Source organism: Sorex araneus, chromosome 3, assembly GCF_027595985.1.
Source record: "Sorex araneus isolate mSorAra2 chromosome 3, mSorAra2.pri, whole genome shotgun sequence".
In the NCBI taxonomy this organism is placed as follows: domain Eukaryota; kingdom Metazoa; phylum Chordata; class Mammalia; order Eulipotyphla; family Soricidae; genus Sorex; species Sorex araneus.
This window is the reverse complement of record NC_073304.1, coordinates 136,145,294-136,165,291: the sequence shown is the minus strand read 5'-3', so window position 1 is coordinate 136,165,291 and position 19,998 is coordinate 136,145,294. Positions and strand designations below refer to the sequence as shown.

Sequence of the window (19,998 nt, the reverse complement as noted above, 5' to 3'; positions counted from 1 at the left end):
CTCTCATGCCAAAATGTTATGGACTAAATGTTTCAGTTTAGTACAGGCTGAAAGTATGGGAGGTGGACGTTTGAAAGTTAATTACGTGCAGAGTCCTTGTGATGGGGTTGGTGTTCTGATACCTGAAGAAGAGAACTAACACTCTCACACTCCCTGCAACCAATGAGACAGCAGTGAGGATTCTTCTGTATAAGGAGCAAATAATTACGTATTTTCATATCAGGAAGTGGTTTGACACCGATACCAGATATCCTGGACAATGTTTTTGGCCTTTCCATACTATGGAACTATAAGGTGTGCTTGTTGTTTCAGCCACTGAGATGCTAGCAATCTTATAGCAGCTCTAACTGAATAGCATCATATTTTATTTGGTAATATTTAAGGGATCTGAAAGCATGTAGAAGGAAATATAAATATACCGTAGACTTTAAATTGGACTTTTTGGCAATAGAAAATGATCTGTGCAAGGCAATGGCCTCTACCAATGTACTTTTTGTGTCCATTTAATCAGGTTGATTTCATCATTCTGAGCATGGTATTTCAATGGGAAATGAAAATGTGAGGGGCTGGAGAGAGAGAACACATGGGGTAAGGCAAAAGCCTTCTGTTGTCTGACTGCAGTTCAATCCCTAGCACCACATAGGGATCTGTGACTGCTAGGAAGGAGCCCGGAACACCATCAAAAATACAAAAAAGGAAAGAAAGATGCACGTTCTACTACACAGAAGTGTACTGTGAGAATTAATGACTCATTTTAAGGAAATTGTAATTTATATTGAAAAACAAAATATAAAGATTACAGCGGCTGTTGAATGACACATTTAATATGGTGAACAGTTAATATTAATGTTGAGCCTAATAAAAGCATATCTAAGACATTTTCCTTTTGTCTTTGATTTAAATGTATTACATTTCACTTCTTTAACATTTCTATATACTGATTCCCTTTACCAGGGCATCATAATTTGAGCATCATAACTTATGATCAGCTCTTTTTTCTTTAAATTTTAAAACCCTTTCTTTGCTTAGGTACAGGGATTTAAATATTGTTTATAATAATGGTAACGCATACATCATTCTAACACCACATGTATCACCAGAGTCTAGTTCCCTCCACCAGTGACCCAGGGATCCCCTTCCCCATTATAAGTTCAGCTCTAAAGACAAACTTTTCAGTTCTAATAAATTTGAGCACTTTTTAATCCCATACTATACTTTTTTAAATCTCATATTTTGTCTCACATTTCTCTTTCCCTCCCACTGCCTCTCTCTCTCTCTCTCTCACCTATGCATAGGTAAATGGAGCTGACTTCCTGAAATTCCACAAAATTGTAGAATTTATCGATTCTATGAAAACCCTAATTGTATTAGCATAGAATAATTCATAATATTAATATTTTTTACCCACCTAATATTTTTCATTTATATTCTGGTATAGAAGTAGATAAAGGTTTTGAAAACTATTTTTACTTTATCAAATTTATCATTGATTTGGAATCCATAGGAATTCCTTTTAAAAAGAGAAATAATTGTTAGTTTCACCTAAATGTCTGCAAAATAATTATTTTTTTTACTCATTTACTAATAAACAGTATTATTTGTAACATAAAATATGAAGTTCCAAAATCAGAAGATCAACAAATATTTTAGCTAAATTAATAAGCAATTCTTATATTTGCTTAGTTCTAGACATGTCAGTAAGATCATCTGATGAACACTTTTAATGAGTCAATATATATTCAATAACACAGAACCATGAAAAGTCAGTGGAGAACCAAGTCTTCTAATAATATTGCATTATCTTTATAATCACCAAGTATATCAACAAAGGTTATTCTCAGTGTTAAAGTCAAATGCAAATTAGAGTTGGAGAGATGATATAGCAGGTAAAGTGTTTGCTTTATCCAGGTTTCATCACTGACACTCTATAGTGTCCCTTGAGCTATCAGGAATAGTCCCTGAGTCCACCAGGAATGATTCGTGAGCAAAGAAACAGGAGTAAGCCCTGAGTACAACTAGTTGTGGCCCTAGTATTGTTGTGTACAGACACAACAATACAAAAAATATATATCAACTGCAAGGTTATAAGGAATTTGTTACTAATGTAAAGGATCAGAGTACAGGAACTGTTATAATATTATAAGTATTTGGGGTCAAGCTTGTAATTTGTGTCATGGTAACTCATGTTATAATGAGGCTTTGCAAATGTGGTACAGAGAGGTGTGTTTACAGTTTGTAGCTCAAGAAGTCCATGGAAGTAAATTGCTCTAACAAATGCTATCTATATTTAGGTTGCTGTGGAGATAAAGACAATTTTGAGGACTGCTAAAGAGAACCATCAAGCAAAACCCAGAAGATATCAGAATGTCTTTACAAGAAAGTCCACGTTAAATGGGCATCATTTTAGCTTATGCTGTAGTACAGTTTACATATAATTTTCCCCATTAATAAAAAGAAACTGAGACTTGTCCTAAAAGGGTGGAGGACTATGAGGAACAAAGCTTTTTATCTGATGACTAGAAGTGAGTTCATGTATGCTGACTCGTGATAAATGCCAGGAGGCCCAAACAATTCTACTCCACAGAAAGGCTTGTTGATCCAGACTAGGGATTCCCAACTGTAGCACTGCTGATATCTTAGACCAGATCATTGTTGTTGGGGAATGTCATGTGCATAAAGAAATGTTTAGCAGCACAACTGGTAAAAGCACCAGGTGATATACCAGGTATCAGGTGACAGTGGTATATTCTCAGTGGTAACAATCAAAAATATTAGACAGTTGATGTAGTTTAGTTAGCAGTGTATGTATTTTGCATGTATGAGGCCCTGGAATCAATTCTTCCTCTATCTCCCTCTCTTCCCCCCTTCAGTCCTGACATTGTCAAATGTTTCCTAGGAGGCTGAATCACCTCTAGTTGAGAAGCACTGCTCTACAGTCCAGAAATTAAGCCCCAGCAGTGTTGCCAGCAGGCAAACTTCAACTATTCATATTTTTGGAAATTATCTCTGAGGAAAAGAGCCAACTCATTCCAAGACACAACAAATTCCTCCCCACGATGGTTAACACATAATAATTAATTAATGCAACACTGATTTTTTTTCTTTTCCAGAAATATCCAGGGATCAACAAAGCCATTACCAGGCCTGGGTTGTACCTCATCATCATTCCCTCCCCCTCCTTCCCTTCTTTCTTATCCTTTCCCCTCTCCCCTCCAGGTATTGTGTGTGTTTAAGGAGACTGCTTAAACACACACACACACACACACACACACACACACACACTTTCCCCTTTAACCTAAGCATTTAGAGTTCACTTGTTGGAGAATTTATCTGAGTTAACTTATCTTTGCTTCCCTCTGAGCTCTGGTTATAAGAGCTGTTCTCCCATCATATCTAGCAGAAAGAAAGCATACTGAACACTTAATGGAAACTTTCATCTGTCTCAGTTCCCAGCTCTATCTTGGAATCAATCATGCAACTTAGTAATTGAGTCTGAATATACCAACTGCCATATCTGTTTTAACAAGGACAAATAGTTTCATCTGAAAAATGACATTTTTGCCTTGAATATGAAAGCAAATGGTCGTGTAATGGGGGATGACTTTGGTAATATCATTGCATTAATTCAAACAAAAAGCAATGATAAAACAAAGATGAAAATACAGTAACAGGGAAAGAAGTTTTATTTTATGCAAAATAACTTTGCATATAATCCACTAAAACAGCATCTTCATTAATTATTTTATTACTTGAGAAACTAGAGACAGAGAGAGACTGACAAGGTCGATTAGTTCAACTAAGGGGCTTTGCAGGACATAGTCTATGATCTTTTCCACAATAAATTTATACTAGGACCAGTAAAAGTGAAAAAAAAATGAGATTTCCTTATGTAAAAGTTGTATTGGACACAACTACCTTCCATAAAACTCCTCTCTCATAAAAGAGTGATAGAGTAAACAAAAGCCTGGGGAAATCAGCCTGATGCGGGGTGTGGCATTTGGCAGGAGTGCTCAGAAAGCTTGGAGGCCACTCTCTGTACTCTTGGCGAGCTGGGATGAACAGTTCACTTCTTACCCCTAGACTGTGGCATTACTCAGGAATTCTGGGAGTCATCAGGATCACCTTTCATGGGGTAGGGACATGAAGTCCTCAGGATCTGACCCAGGTCTCTGCACACAAGCTGCCTGCTGCAAGTGCATAAACTCAGTTGTCACCTGCAGAATGTAGAGACTGACATCACTAGTCTTATTTCTAATATAGCTTCTCCTTCTAGCAGATTCCAGATCATGAAGTCTCCATAAACATGTCTAGAAATGCAGCAATCAAAAACTTACCTGATAGTAATTCAATTTTAGCCAAATCTCTCTCTCTCTCTCTCTCTCTCTCTCTCTCTCTCTCTCTCTCTCCCCCCCCTCTCTCTTCCCCTCCACTCTTCTTCCCTCTTCTCCTCTCCCCTCATTCTACTCTCCCCCATGGAATCCAGGTTGCCAGGTTGGCCAGAAGCAAGGCAAGCAACTTACCTGAATTAATTAATTTAATTTTAAATTTAAAAGCCATTATTTACTAAGTTAATCACAGTTGATTTTTAGGCAACCTACATTCCAGTCTCACCGTTTCCCTTTATTTGCCCCCATCCCCCAGTTTGCTTCTTTGACAGGCATATTTTTAAGTTCGCTTGTGCCTTGGATCTCCTGCTCAGCATGCACTTGTTCTATCGGGGCAAAAATAACCACTTGACTTAAAGAGCAAGAGAGGATTTTTATTTTTTGAAATGTATAAGTTGAGCCACCACCTAGAAAATATATCCTTAGCCCATCCAGTTGTTTTCAAGGACATATGAAATCCTTAAATTGTATACCCTGTCTCCCATCCTCTTGAAAGTCTGGTTCCACTTCAGTTTATGCTTGGGTAATGTGAGACTGAGGAAGGACACAGCCCTCTATCCTCTCTGTATTGGTCATAAAAGCATCTTAACAACTAAGAAGATCACCTCTTAAGTCAACAATGTAACCACCATTGGATCTTCTTTGATGTTTGCTTCTTGGCTCTTGCATTACTGCAGGGAGGAAATGCCTTTTGTCTCTCAGTATCCATAGGCATAACTAGGCATAAGTTGCTGATGGAATGGCCTCTGATCAGAGTACGATTGATTTTGTTTTAGGCTCCTGTAGAAAGTTGACTGATCTAAGTAACAGACAACCTCCTTAACCAGCCAGATAGAAAAGTAGAGATTTCTGACATAATAGAGCTGTTGGTATATATTATCTGTAAAGTGCTCTAGTGTCTAAAATAGTCCGCAGGCTGAGTCAACACTTCCCTTATTGTTTAGTCAGTTTCAGTTAGATTTTTCATTATTTGCAAGCAAGAACATACACCTAATACACCTTGCATTTAAGTGTGTTTAATTATACATGCATTTTACCTAATTAGGAAGCTGCTAAATGAAACACAATTATTTTGTTGCACTTTGTGTACTACTAAGAGAGAGAAAGGTATCTCTTACAATATATCATGTTTTCTTAATTTTTTAAGAAATCTTATTGAGTAATTTTTGAAGCTGCTACTTTGGATTTATTTAAATAATTATTTAAAACACATATTGTTTGACATCACAAATGAAAAAGGAAATAAAATAATGTTTTTTTTTAAGATTTCCTCACCTTCAGTGATAAGTGCTTCAAATAATCACCAATAAGTTTTCAATATTTTGAGGGGCTAAGGGTTGCCTCCTATACGGTGCTCAGATAGCTCAGGGGCCCCTCCTGTCCAGTGATTTAAAGCAAGGATGACTTAGTCCCAAGGATGCAATTTTGTTCTGGTCCTGTATTGCTCTGAATTACTCAGGAAACCCTAATCGTGCTCAGCGTTTCTCTAGTTCCACATGCTGCAGTGCTCAGGGCCTCCTGGGCCTTACCTGGTGATGCTCAACGTACTATGTGGTGCTGGAGACTGAGCAAGGCCTCAAACTCAAACCCTGTACAATCTCTTTTTCCTTCTTAAGAATGGTACTTCTAATCTCATCCTTCATGCATCCCCTATTACTGAGTCTGGACTCCATCCAATCTTCTAATACCTTCTCTGCAAGTTCTGAAGTTGGCCTTTTTTCCCCCTCTTTTTGAGTCACACCCAGCGATGCACAGGGGTTACTCCTGGCTCTGCACTCAGGAATTACTCCTGGCAGTGTTCAGGGGACCATATGTGATGCTGGGATTCGAACCCGGTTCGGCCGCATGCAAGGCAAACGCCCTACCCTCTGTGCTAGCGCTGCAGCCCCCAAAGTTGGCTTTTTTCATTGCTTCCAGCACAAGTTTTCAGACAACAACCAAGACATGAATCTCCTCAAAATACCCCAACTAGACTGCCTGGCTGAGAGACAAGTGCTTGCAGCTACCCAGTCAACCCGATGGAATAACAACCAACTCAGTGTGCACACAGGTCATGGATCCTCATGGCATCTATGCTGATTAGAATCGAAAACAAATAAATGTGCTCCTTAGAAATAATGAGATCCAGGATGCATTCTTGATCTCCAGATGTTATCAGCCAGCAACTCTTGACACTGCATATGGCCCCACAAACCCTGCCAGAGGTCGCTCCAGAGCACTGAGCCAGGAATAGCCCCTGAGCACTACTGGGTGTGGCCCAACAGTGCTCCTCCCCCCACACACAATAAAGAAAGTAAAAGTAGAAAGTCATGTGAAGAGAAATTTAAAATATTAGATAATTATATTAGAAGATTAGGAGAAATCTGAATGCTAGGGAAATACTGATGCAATAAATAGAGATTTGAATTAGAAAAAATGGACTAGGGTCACTCAGTGGCAGTAAATCTAAGTATCAACAGCAACCTCAGCACCTTACTTTGCTCATCTATAAAAGGAATATAGTAGAATGTACTCATCTTTTGCATCTTAGAATACTCTAAGACATCCTCCTCTACTGCTCAAAAGCTTGGGACATAAGTGACAGAGGAACAGGCAATCTTACAGCATCCTGAGTGTCCCTGTGTCTAGACATGGGCTAAACTAGAGCAGTGGCAGTAATAATAGATAGCACTTTCTAATTACTGCTATGTGCTGAGCTCTGTCATAAAAATTTTATGCATTATCTGATTCATATACTACTTGATTGATTTCATGAGCAATTCTATGAGAGATAAATGATTCTTCTATTTTTTTAATAAGGAAGATGAAAAAACTGAGAAAGGGAATTTGTTCAAAGTCACAGGAAGGAATATTGAAAGACTTTTTTTTTATTACATTGTGTTAGAAATAATTGATTCTGTATTTCCTCTTTAATGTTTAGTTATATAAGTAATACATGAATCCATTCCCAAAAGGTGTAAATAAAGTAGATGGAAGCAGGTCACAAAATCAGAATTGTTTCCTATAGCCGTACTTCTTTTTGACTGTACTTAGCTGGCACAGTCTCCGCCCAAGCCACTAGAGCCAAAAGTATGCACCACAGCACTCTGAACATTGGTATTTTAAATACAAGGAAGACGGTGGGTTTTTTCTTACCTTTTGTTTTGATTCATTCCTATAAGACTTAAATATAGTCTGCGTCATATTCACATTCATGCTCTCTGCAATCAGATCCCTGATCTCCTCTCAGTCCTGTCCTCTGCCGTTCCTCTTGCTCTTTCAGTTCCAGCCACACCGGCTGACTTGAGCTTCAGACACGGAAAGCACCATCCTGCTTCTGTGCCTTGCTAGTCTCTCTGCCTGAATACTCTTACTTCACTTCCCAGATACTTGCTGACTTTCACCCCTGCCCCATCCTTTTAGATCTCTGATCCAAAGTCATCTCAATGAAACTCTTTCTGGCCTTTAGCTAAACCACTGTCTTTCCTTAGGTGGCCGTGCATCTCTTTAGGATTCTTATCATCACTGGACCCAGAGTTGTTTGTTTATTTTTTGTCTCCTCTACTTTAGTTGCCTATTTGGACTGGAATGATATAGTACAGTATTTAGGGGTTTGCCTTGCATACCAGCCAACTTGGGTAAATTCCTCTCTGTCTAACATTTTTGATTTAAAGAAGGCCTTTGATTCTGTTAGACTGAAGCAGTCACCGAGCCCTAACCAAACAGGGCATTCGAACTCAGTACATCAGGATCCTCCACAAGTTGTATCACAGATTCACCACTAGGATCTCACTATTCTACAAAGAAGTGATCATTAATGTAAAGAGGGGGGTTCGAAGGGTGATCCATTTCACCAAAAGTCTTCAGCGCCACCCCCAAGAACATCATGCGATGACTGGAATGGGAAGGAATGGGAATGAAGATAGATAGTCGGCAACTACATCACCTTTTTAGTGATGATATCATTCTAATAACACCAAACATTAGCCAAGTGGCACGAATGCTGGCCGACTTCGACCGTGAATGTGGAAAGGTCAGACTGCAGCTGAATCTCACAAAGACAATGTTCATGAGAAACAAACTAGTTCCTGATATTCCATTTGCTATCAACGGAATGAACAGCTCCAAATGCAGCAGTTATGTGTACCTGGGTCAAGAAGTAAACATGACCTGGCACCTGAACTGCACAGGAGGAAGAGAGCAGCATGGAACACCTTCAAGAGCATCAAAGAGGTTGTTGAAAGGACGAAGAACCTCCAGTTCCAGGCAAATCTTTTCGACTTCACCTTTCTTCCTGCACTAACATATGCCTCAGAGACCTGGGCCCTACGAAAATAGGATGAGAATGCTATCTGGGTCTCCCAAAGAGAAATCAAAAGATATGCTTGGAGTGTTATGTTTCACTCATGAGAGAAGGAATCTAGAGTTCAGACCTCCATTGATGTTCAAGAATCAGGGACGCTGTATCGTTTGCCAGGGTGTCGAAAATCAGATGTGCTGAACACATAATGAGATTTGGAGATGACTGTTGGACCCACTGGATTCCCAGGATGTCAAAAGAATGCCTGGCCGCCCACCTACAAGATGGTCAGACTTCATTGTCAAGACCCTGAATGAACGGTTCGATGCTCTTTTGTGTTCCTGGAATGGGCTGACGCCATTGGGCTACACTAGAATGCAGTGAGGTCAAACGGAGACATTACTGGTCCTCGCTAGAGCAAATCTATGTGCAACAGGATGACAAGTGATACAAGTGATATCAATTTAGATTTTTGTTTTATGGTCTTGGACCAGCTTTTTAATATGTTATTTATTAATGAGCTTTTGATATCAATACTTTCTGTGGCACAGTTGCACACTTTTTAACTATTCTTACTTTGATGAACATGTAGACTGCTTATAACATTTGCTATAACAACAGTGCAACCAGATTTTTGACTCTTCCTTTATATATTTAACATATTTGGGGAAGAATTATTCCTAGAATTAAAATAAGCCCTTTTAATCACTGTACCAAAGAATAAAGTGAATTTCTAATTTTGAAAATGGCCATAAAAGCTTCCCCTTTTTCAGTATACAAGTGCTTTGATGGTAGAGAAAAATCAGTCATTTCACTTAAAAAAATAATTACACATGTTAGTATGCGAAAAGGATATAGTCCCTCTAGCAAACTACACTGGAAAATATAAATACTATTACAATACTTCCCACCCTCAGTGGAAAAATAAAAACCCTGAAGCCAAGGTCATTTAAAAGAGACTGTGAGCAAGAATTCACAGAAAAACAACCAGTAAAATGTTTTGAGTGCACGATGAAATTTCACCCAGGCATCATAATTATAAGCAATAACTTTGTTTTTGTTTTCTTCATTATACCTTGAAAATAGCTGTCATAAAGTCATTTATTGCCAGCTGCTTTCATGTTTATAACCACGACTCCACACAGTATAAAACAATCTATTACAGGGCCATGAATAGTAGCAGTCCTGTTCTAAACTTCATATGTTCAAAAAAGACAGCTGGATTAGACCCACTGTAAATCTGTTAGAATGCAAAACATTAGAAATAGCATAGAAAAAGTTACCTTCGGCCAAGCTTCCTCTTTTACAGGTTAGGATATTTTACTGTAAACTATTCACATGTGAAAATGAGATACCACTATAAACCTACTGAACCTATACAGTATGTTACTTTGCTTTCAAAATATCTGCATTTATAGTCCCTTTACACAGAAGAAAAGGGAGAACTCAAAGATGGAAAGAAGAAGGGAGGAAAGGAAGGAAGGAAGGAAGGAAGGAAGGAAGGAAGGAAGGAAGGAAGGAAGGAAGGAAGGAAGGAAGGAAGGAAGGAAGGAAGGAAGGAAGGAAGGAAGGAAGGAAGATCCCTTCACATCAACAGCAATCCAGCTGTGTAATATGAAAGTGAATACTGAATCCAAATGTCAAAAAATATGAGTTGTCAATAATATTATTTACCACCAACTTTCCACACAACTCCTGTCCTTCACATTGTTCACAGTTAAGTACACATATTGGGCCTATTTAGGAGGTACCGCAATAGGAGTCTGTGTGATCATCCTCATGTGACTTTCTCATGATGGAGGGCTGATGGGACAGGGGATGTACAGAGTGGATTGAAAAAATTCTGGAGAAGTAAATTAACTACTTGAGACAGAAACGTCTGCAACAAAAACTGCCGAGGCCTGCAGGGAGGTCACTAAAGGAGGATCCTGATGCACGAGGAAGAGAAACCCACACTCACGCACTCACAGTGCAGAGGGGCTAAGGTGCGGCCTGGAAAAGCACAAGGCTTTAGTGGGAGCTTGAGGGGACACGGGCCCTTGGTGCTCTCTAAAATTTGGCCTAACGGGCCACCATTTCTGTCTGCAATACAGCGGCATGCCCCACAGTAGTACTGTGAGAGGACTACCCCAGGTTTGCCAGTGTTCTTGACCAATATACTGAGATTGGTAAGCAAGTAGGGGATCCCCCAGTCCCCGGGCAGCCATGTAACCAAAGGCTGGAGAGAAGCAGATGGGAGCTATAAAGATGGCATCACTGCCCTCACGGCAGAGCAAGACCACGCGGGACCTTCCAGCCTGGAGAGGACGGAGTGCGGGTTCCCAGTCCCCCGGGGTTCAGCACACATAGAGCTGAATCAAAACCAGCAGGTCCGTGCTGCCAGGAAGATCCTTAGGAACCACTCCTGGCCCTCTGACTTCCAATCACTGCTTGGATTAATACAGATGAACAGTGAATACACTGAATGCCTGATTTTCAGGAGAAATATTTAGAAAAAGTGACACTAACAGCAAGTAACCAAAGCCCACAAAGTCAGAAGTTCTCAGAGAGGAGCAGGCCAGAAATCTGGACATGCTTGGAGGGTGAGGAGACATTTTCTAAGGTTCAGTAGATTAGATACTGTGTAGAGAATGGTCAATTATTTCTCAGTATAATATCTTTTTAATTTAATTAAGACTTATTTATTTCCCTGTAGGATCTTTGCAAGGTTAGGCCATTCGCTTTGCACATGGCCAACTTGAGTTATATCCCTGGCACCCCAAATAGTACCTAGAGCCCCAGCAGGAGTGATTCTTGAATACAAAGCCAGGAGTAAGCCCCGTGTACCACTGGATGTGACACACACACACATACACACACACACACACACACACCTATATATATATATGTATATATATATATGTATATATATACAGCAGTTCTCATGGTTTACTCCTGACTCACATATTATATACATGTATATTAACTTTTTAATTGAATCACTGTGAAGTAGACTATTACAAAGCTGTTCATGATTGGATTTCAGCCATACAGTATTCCAGCATCCATCCCTCCACCAGTGTACATTTCCCAGCACCAGTGTCCCCAGGTTCCCTCTTCCTACCTCTATGGTAGGCGCTTTTCTTCTCTTCCTCTCTCTGTCTCTGTCTCTGTCTTTGTCTCTCTCTGTCTCTCAGTTCCTCTGTCAGTCTCTCTCTCTGTCTTGTCTATCTGCCTGTCTGTCTGTCTGTCTCTCTCCCCCTCTCCCCTCCATATATTTTTTACTGTAATTTAGATACTGGATACAATAACTGGGTAAATAACTGGGTAAAATAGTGTTAATGTTTTTTATTTTAAGGTACAAAATTACTGTATCTTCATTACCACTATTATCATTATGTCACTTTCATTTGATTGGCTATTTTTCTTTTCTGGGAGTGGTAGGGTGGTGGTGGTGGTTATCCAGCAGTGCTCAGGGCTCACAGAGTGACAGGGGGAGCTGGCCTCACGTGTGTGCATGCGAGGAAAGCTGCTTGCCTGTCTACTAATTGCATTGTCACTCTGGACCTCGATTGACAATTTCTTTACTGTAGGATATACAGTGAAATCTTGGCCTCTAGCTAGTAAATACTAAATCTACTAGGTGATATGTTCTAAAATATTCTCACATAAACTTTATTATTTCTCTTCACAATCCCTGAAATAAGGATTTTTAACATTAGTATCCAGTGTTTCTCAGTGTAAAATCTAGTAAGAAATAATCGTCTCCCCACAACCCTGGGGGTACAGGAACAATGAGGGTGGTGGTGGCATTTGCAGCCTCTGAAGGAGTCTGGCCACTTCCCCCTCTGCTACCACCCTTTTGTGTCTCTCTGTCCCTCTGTCTCTCTTAGTCTCTTTGTCTCTCTCTGTCTCTCTTTGTCTGTCTTTCTGTCTGTCTCTCTCTCTCTCTCTCTCAGAGACCACACCCAGCAGTTCTCAGGGTTTACTCCTGACTCACATGCTCAGTGACTCTCCTGGTAGGCTTGAGGAATCATATGGGGCTTAAACCCAGGCAGACCGACTACAAGGCCAACGCCCCACCTACCTGCTGTACTACTGATCCAGCCCTTGTGGCCTGTTTCTGTTTGTTTGCTAAAGAAGTGAATTTGTGTTGGGAACAGAATGACTTAATTTTTTTTTTCTTTGAAAAGAGGCAAGTAGGTCAAATAACTTTGAGGACTTCTGCTACTAGCCACTGATGGAAAAAGTAATCTCACTCCAGTTACACAGTAGTTGTGAGGTAAATCTCTGACAAAATTCATTGATCTTCTGACACAAGGTTTAAAATAGTGGGGCCCAAGAAAGAGTACAACAGTTGAGGCATTGTCCTTGCATGCATCTGATCTGGGTTCAATCCTGGCACCACATATAGTCCTCTGAGTTCTGCCAGGAATTATCCCCTAAGCACGGAGCCAAGGGTGAGTCCTTATCATAGCTGGGTCTGACCCACAAGAAAAACTTGGCATGACAGAAGAATCACTGAAATGGAGGGAGAAAGATAAAGAAGGAGAGGACACAAAGTCATCTTGAGCATCTTTCGCCCATGAAAAATTACTAGCAGATGAGTTTTATTTTTGGCATGAAATTCTTCTAGATATTAACTACTAGATTGTAACAGTATTAAACTTGCCATCAGGGGCCAGAGTCCAGAGGGTCTGGCTGACCCTTGTTCCATCTTCGGCACCCGCAGGACCCCCAAGCCATCAGCAGTAATCCCTCAGCAGAGTTCTGAGCACCACCAGGTGTGGCCACTTTAAAGCAACAAAGAAACAAAAGTTGCCATCAAATTTAAGACTGGTGCAGTGGTGCAACTGAGAATTAGGATGCTTTAAAACCACTGTTCTTTTCTATTGTAACCAATCCCTCCCTTGGCACTGTTGCATCGGATGTTGCACAGGCTTCATCTGCTTCACCCTCTTAATCTCTACAGAAACTCTTTAGAGGCTTGACCTGAAGGCCGTTCTTCCCTACGCTGAATAATCCATCCATAGACTGCCTACTTGAAGAAGCACCGGTTTGCTAGATTACACCTGTATAGGTTTTTATGGCAGCAGGTTTTTTGATTTCCTCTGCTCCATCTCGAACTGTCAGTATACACTCTACATACATTGAGCAATTTCATTTCAGCCCCTCCTAATTCCATGGTGTGAACTTGAAAAGTACATAGAAGAAGAAATGGGCTTCCTCCTGACTATCACCACTTCTTTTGTCAATTATATGAGCAAACACCTGACTCTATTTCATATTTATGGGAGTCAGGTGATACTTTCTTGACAGTTGCTTGGAACCTAAACTGCAGGATAGTTTGTGAAGACTAGCGGCTTAAAATAAAATGACTTGTGACTATACAGCTCGAGTCAATATGTAAAGGTAATAAATTCTTCTTTACTTAAAAAGGAAGATGTTAGTCAAGTCTAATGCACAGTTTATACTTAACAGGGGAATTAATTAGGAGATAATGACTAAGAAAGAGATGTCTAAAGGAAGCCCGCTGTAAGGGATGACTACAATAAAGGGATTCCAAAGAGTGAAAGGAAAAGGAAATTGATCTTAGTCATATTCCCAAATTCGAGTATTGCCTGAAAATGACTGTGCTTCATGCGCCATCAATCACTATGAAGAGTTTTATCAACTCGAGTCTATTATGGAAATGAGCGAAAAGAACAAGACTGGGAACAGTCAGACTGCCAGAAGATATCTGACAGCTCCCGTCCCAGGAGGTGAGTTATTTGTACACTTTTCCCAGCGAAAACTGCATTAATCCAACCACAATCATCCTAGAATCACAAAGAGGGAGGGCAGTCTTTCACTATATACATGAAGGGCCAGTATTGGCTCCTGAATCAGATGAGCAAACCATCAAGATAAGCAGACTGAATGTTTGCAGATTATGGGACACCTGTGATTCACTAACAGTTAAGAATAAATTTCCTTTTACTCCAAGGTTAGATTAGTATATGCACAAAATGTGTTTTTTATTAGAGGCAATAAGGTCAGGCATTAACAGGTGGATGGATGAATGAAATGAATGGATGCATGGGTGGGTTGATGGATAAAGAATGAAACAGGATGGCAGAAGATATGGGTGAATAAAGGGGTGAATGGAATGATTCTAGATATAGAGGTAAATAGTTTTAAATGGCACTAATTCTCCTTAAATTAGGATATTTTTGTTCACCTTTCACGCGCCTTTCTTCCGCCCCTCTTGGAGAGCCCAGCAAGCTACCGAGAGTATCGAGCCTGTGCGGCAGAGCCTGGCAAGCTACCCATGCGTATTGGATATGCCAAAAACAGTAACAATAAGTCTCTCAATGAGAGATGTTACTGGTGCCCGCTCAAACAAATCGATGAGTAACGGGATGACAGTTTGTTTTTTGCAACCCCCCCTCATTAGTGCTCAGGGCTTACTTCTGGCTCTGTTCTCAGGCTCACTCCTGATGGTGCTCAGAGGTTGGAGAGATGGAATCCAGATCAGTCACATTCAAGGCAAACACCCTGTCCACTATATTATTGCTCTAGTCTCCTGGTGTGTTGGTTTTCGAACCACTATTTCACAAATGCATTTTACTAAGAAGAAATAGGGGGAAAGCTTAAATCCTTAGCAAGATTTAACCTGTCTCAAGACAAAAATTATTGTAATCAAGAACTATATGAATGGGTTTGAGAGACATTACAAGGTTTAAGGTACTTGCTTTACACTTGGTTGACCTGGTTTTGATATCTGGCATCATATATGGCCCCCTGAAAACTACCAAGAGTGATCTTTAAGCACAGAACTAGGAGTAAGTTCTGAGCACTGGCAAGTGTGGCCTTGAAAGAAAAAAAATATTTATATTTATTTCACATATGTATGAAAATATTTCTGCTCATTCCTTTTCTTTTCTGTCACCATTTGTTTTGGGAATTCTCAGGAAGTGGGGCACACCCTCAACATGGAAAATTATAGTTTCATTAGTAACAAATGTTACTTGATGTAATTGAAGAAGATTCTGAGAACACAGTAAGAAGCTAATGATTAAACAAGACTTTTGCAGGAGAGATTTATTTCCCCTAAGTGCCTAAAAGCTGTCCAAGGTTTCTGCACCACAAGAGATCCATTCCCTTCTCAACCAACATTTCATCATGCAATCTCTGACTCATATCTAGCTGCAGAAGCTATAAATAATAGCTTTCAGGCACATATCACACTACGTTGTTGTTTTTTTATTGTACTGTGGAAGCAGAGATAAATCAGAGGTTCAGTCTCTATTCCAACTACTCTATTCATAGCTCCACACTTCACTCACCCAAGATCAACTTGAACGTCTCTTCATAGAGACTATTCACTAGCTCAGAAAATACACAGAACAGCAAATCTCAAACTTTGAAGTTTATCTATTCACCTGAACATATGAGATTATGTATTTTTTAATTTTTTATTACTTTTGGCCACATCTGGCAATGCTCAGGTGTAACTCCTGGTTCTGTGCTCAAGAATTACTCCTGGCAGCATCTGGAGGACCATATGAGATGCTGGGGTTCAAATTTGGGTAATTGGATGGAAGGCAAATGCCCTTATCTGCTGTACTATTTCTACAGTCCAAGAGATTATGTATTTCTTTTCTCTTTTTTTTTCTGTTTTGGGGCCACGCACAGCAGTGCTCAGGGCTTACTTTACCCTGTGCGAATAAATCCCTCCTGGTAGTGCTTAGGAGATTATATGGAGTGTCTAGGATCAAACCTGTATCAGCCAAATGCAAGTTAACTGTTTTTCCACAGTGCTATATCTTCCTTAGGGATTATGCATTTCTAGCTGTCTACCAAATGATGCTGTTGTTGCTGATCTGTGTACCTTTACAGTAGCATGAAATTCAACAATAATATCGTTGTAAATCCTACTTTTCAAGATAACACTCAATGAATTTCAACCTGCTGATGACATAGAAGAAACTTATTAGTCTGTTATTGTTTTGTGAAGGAAACTCTTGATTACTAACACAGAGATACCTAAAGCAGAAGTTTTCAAATCTACATGGAAGATAGTATTAAACCAGAAATAAACCAGGTGATGATTTTACAACCCTGCTTCCTTTCAAAAACCTACACAGAACTTCACTGTTTAAACACCCAACTACTTTCTATTATGAAAACTGAATATATTTGTATTGTCAGTTTCAAAGTCTCAATTCTTTCCTGTTGGGACTATTTTGTCTTTTTCTATTGGTTCATGTCACTTCTATATTCCAGGTAAACAGCCAATGAATTTCATAACTTTGGATTACAACCGATCTCAAACATTAATTCAGATAACTCATCTGGGGGTCTTGTCAAAATACAGATTGGTTTGGTAGTGCCCACTTAAATTCTTTGTTTCTGTATTTTTAACAAACTCCCAGATAATACTGCTAAGTTTGGACTACAGTCTGAGTATCAAAAATATAAACTATGAGTTATTGAATTTTCTTACTTCTGACTCCTCTAAGGATTTATGTTGATGCTTATATCCACTAAGGCTTTTTATGATAAAAATAAGAAGCACCTTAACCCAAGTATGTTCAAAATAAATTATAATCTTATAAGTAAAAAAATAAGCATTTGTGTTAATGTCTGTGCATGTCTGCACATGTCTATATATGTATATATATATGTATCTATGTACATATGTAACTGTCTACATGTTTCTCTGTATATATGTATATATTCTCAGGTAAGGATGGTGGGTTTTCTCAATTATGTATCCAATAACTATGCTAACAGTTTAAGTTAGGCTAATTGGTATGAGCCAAATCAATATACACATGCAATAATAGTAGTAGTACAACTATATGGTGAAGAAGTCAGATAGTTCGTCAGAGGTTATGTTTCGTTTGTGTTTTTGCTAAGACAAAGGCTGAGTTTCCTCACAGTAGGATTGAAAGCCAAGTTCAAACCCTCAACCTTAGACTGAGAAAAAGAGTGAAAAGAATGAGAAATACTCTACCCTAAACACTGTGATTTAATGATCAGAGAATCTTCTTAGAACTTGATCATGATTAGAAGGCTTATATTATTAAGGTCTACAAAACCAAAAAACAAAACACAAAAACCATGAATACAAAATTGAGTCCTGCCATTAGATTAAAACATATACCACTAGTTGACTTAGAATTTTAAAACTGCATTACAGGTTTTCTGAATTCTCATCCCAATGTTTAATAACCCTCTGGAACCACATATAAAAACTTTCCCTGTGCTGTCTCTCTTTTCCTTCTGCTTAAGATTGAAGCCTCAGGCTTCAATCTTAAGATAGACTCACCCTTAATGAACACAATGGATCATTTTCATAGAACTGAAAAAAATCAGGAAAGCTAATATTGAGAAAAAAGACAATAGCTCCCAGTGCCTTCAGTTTTAATTCACTTTCCTTAGTCTGGCTACGTTGGCCCTTCCATTCAGAAATTTGAACTTCTTAGAATCTTAAAACTAATATTCATTCACCTTTAATGTAGAACAAAACTTGCAGCTTTTCCACATTTCTGTAATAAATGTCATGACATTTTGCATTCTGCAGTGAATGCACAAACTTGTAAGATTATGTTGATACGATGCTGGCTTTGCTATCACTTCCCGGAATTTAAATGACAGAGGAAAATTGCAAATATTTTCACTAAATGAAATCAAGGAAAGGTGCTTATTTATAATTATGAGACTTTATCCTGTTTTTCTCCTCTTTAATGATAAAGTATTTACTATTTATTTGTGGTAAGAATACTTTGGGAAAATTAATTAGCATTGCAGATATGGAAACACCATTTTCTATTTATCATTATTTTAAAATATATAATGAATCATGGAGCCAAAGAGATAGTACAGCAGGCATGGTATTAGCCTTGTACACAGTCAACCTATGTTTTATCAGTGGCACCCCCTTATGTTTACCTAAACACCTCCAGGAGTGAATCCTGAGGGCAGAGCTAGGAGTAAGTCCTGAGCACTATCCACTGTGACAGGTCCAAAAAATAAAGAAACTATACATAATGACTCACTGGTGATGTTCTATGAGACTTTGTAAATAGGGCATTAAGAAATTTAATTGTTGGGGCTGGAGTGATAGCACAGTGGGTTGGGTGTTTGCCTTGCATGCTGCCGACCTGCAATGGATTCCCAGCTTCCTATAGGGTCCTCCAGGCACTGCCTGGAGTAATTCCTGAGTGCAGAGCCAGGAGTAACCCCTGAGCATTGCCCAGTGTGACCCGAAAAGCAACAAAGAAAAGAAAATAAAAGAAAACAGGGAAACCTTTAAAAAAACAGAAATTTAATTGTTGGAATCAGAGAGACTGTACAGGGGTTAATGTGATTTCCTTGCATATGGCAGACACTTGTTTAGTTCCTAAGCACAGAATCAGAAATAAGTCCTGAGCACTCCAGGTATTGCACTCCACCCCCTTCCTCTAACCCCCTGCCAAAAAGAGAGAGACAGAGACAGAGAGAGACAGAGAGATAGACAGAAACAGAGACAAAGAGATAGAGAGAGAAAAGAAGAAGGAGAAGGAAAAGAAATTTAATTGTGGATAAGCACAGAATTATCTAGAATTTTAAATATCTAGACCAAAACCACAGATAAAATCATTAGATGTTAATTCTTAGTTCCCTGCCTAGTCAGAAGAATAAAGGATTAGAGAAAACTACATTGGGTCATTTTCTGACTTTATAGGGCCCAAAATTGCACTGAGTTTTCTTAACAATTTAAATGGTGTAGTATATGTGTTAAGATCTCCAGTGTACTATTTCCAGATGGTAAACTGTCCCAGTCTACAGAGATCCACACGCTCAGAAAATCAATGCAATTTGAATAAGTCAGTAAAAGTGGAAATCATTCCGGACATTGGCTTTTCTTTAATCTACACAGTGATGATGCTTTGCTCGCCCAAACCGTGTACTTTGATGTTTTAACTACTACATTATGAGTGATAAGAAATTACATGATCAAAAATCAATACATAAAATACATTAAAATATCCATTAAATGGACCATGCTTTTTTAATCTTTAAGCTTTTGATATTTTTCAATCATAGATATACAAAATTAAATCTCTATTGAACTTGCTTAATTTCTGCCTCACAGTTCATCATTTGTCTTACTGTACAAATAGAATTAGAGGGTGTTTTGATGCTCCAATCGGCAACAACAATTTTATTTACAGTTCTGTTTTCCAAGAGCAAGAGCACCTTTGAGAAAACAATGAGCCACTGATTACTATTGATTTATCAACTAAACTTTTCAGGTATTACTTGTCAACCACCAGACATCAAAAATTAGAAACAATAAATGAGATAGGGAGAAGAATGTAGGGA

General features: G+C 39.0%; 1 protein-coding gene across 3 annotated transcripts in view; it reads right to left on the bottom strand.

Annotated features, from left to right (window-relative positions):
* The window catches only part of MACROD2 (mono-ADP ribosylhydrolase 2), a 2,262,400-nt gene that overhangs the window by 713,952 nt on the left and 1,528,450 nt on the right, over nt 1–19,998 (bottom strand). The gene's annotated exons all lie outside the window — the stretch shown is intronic.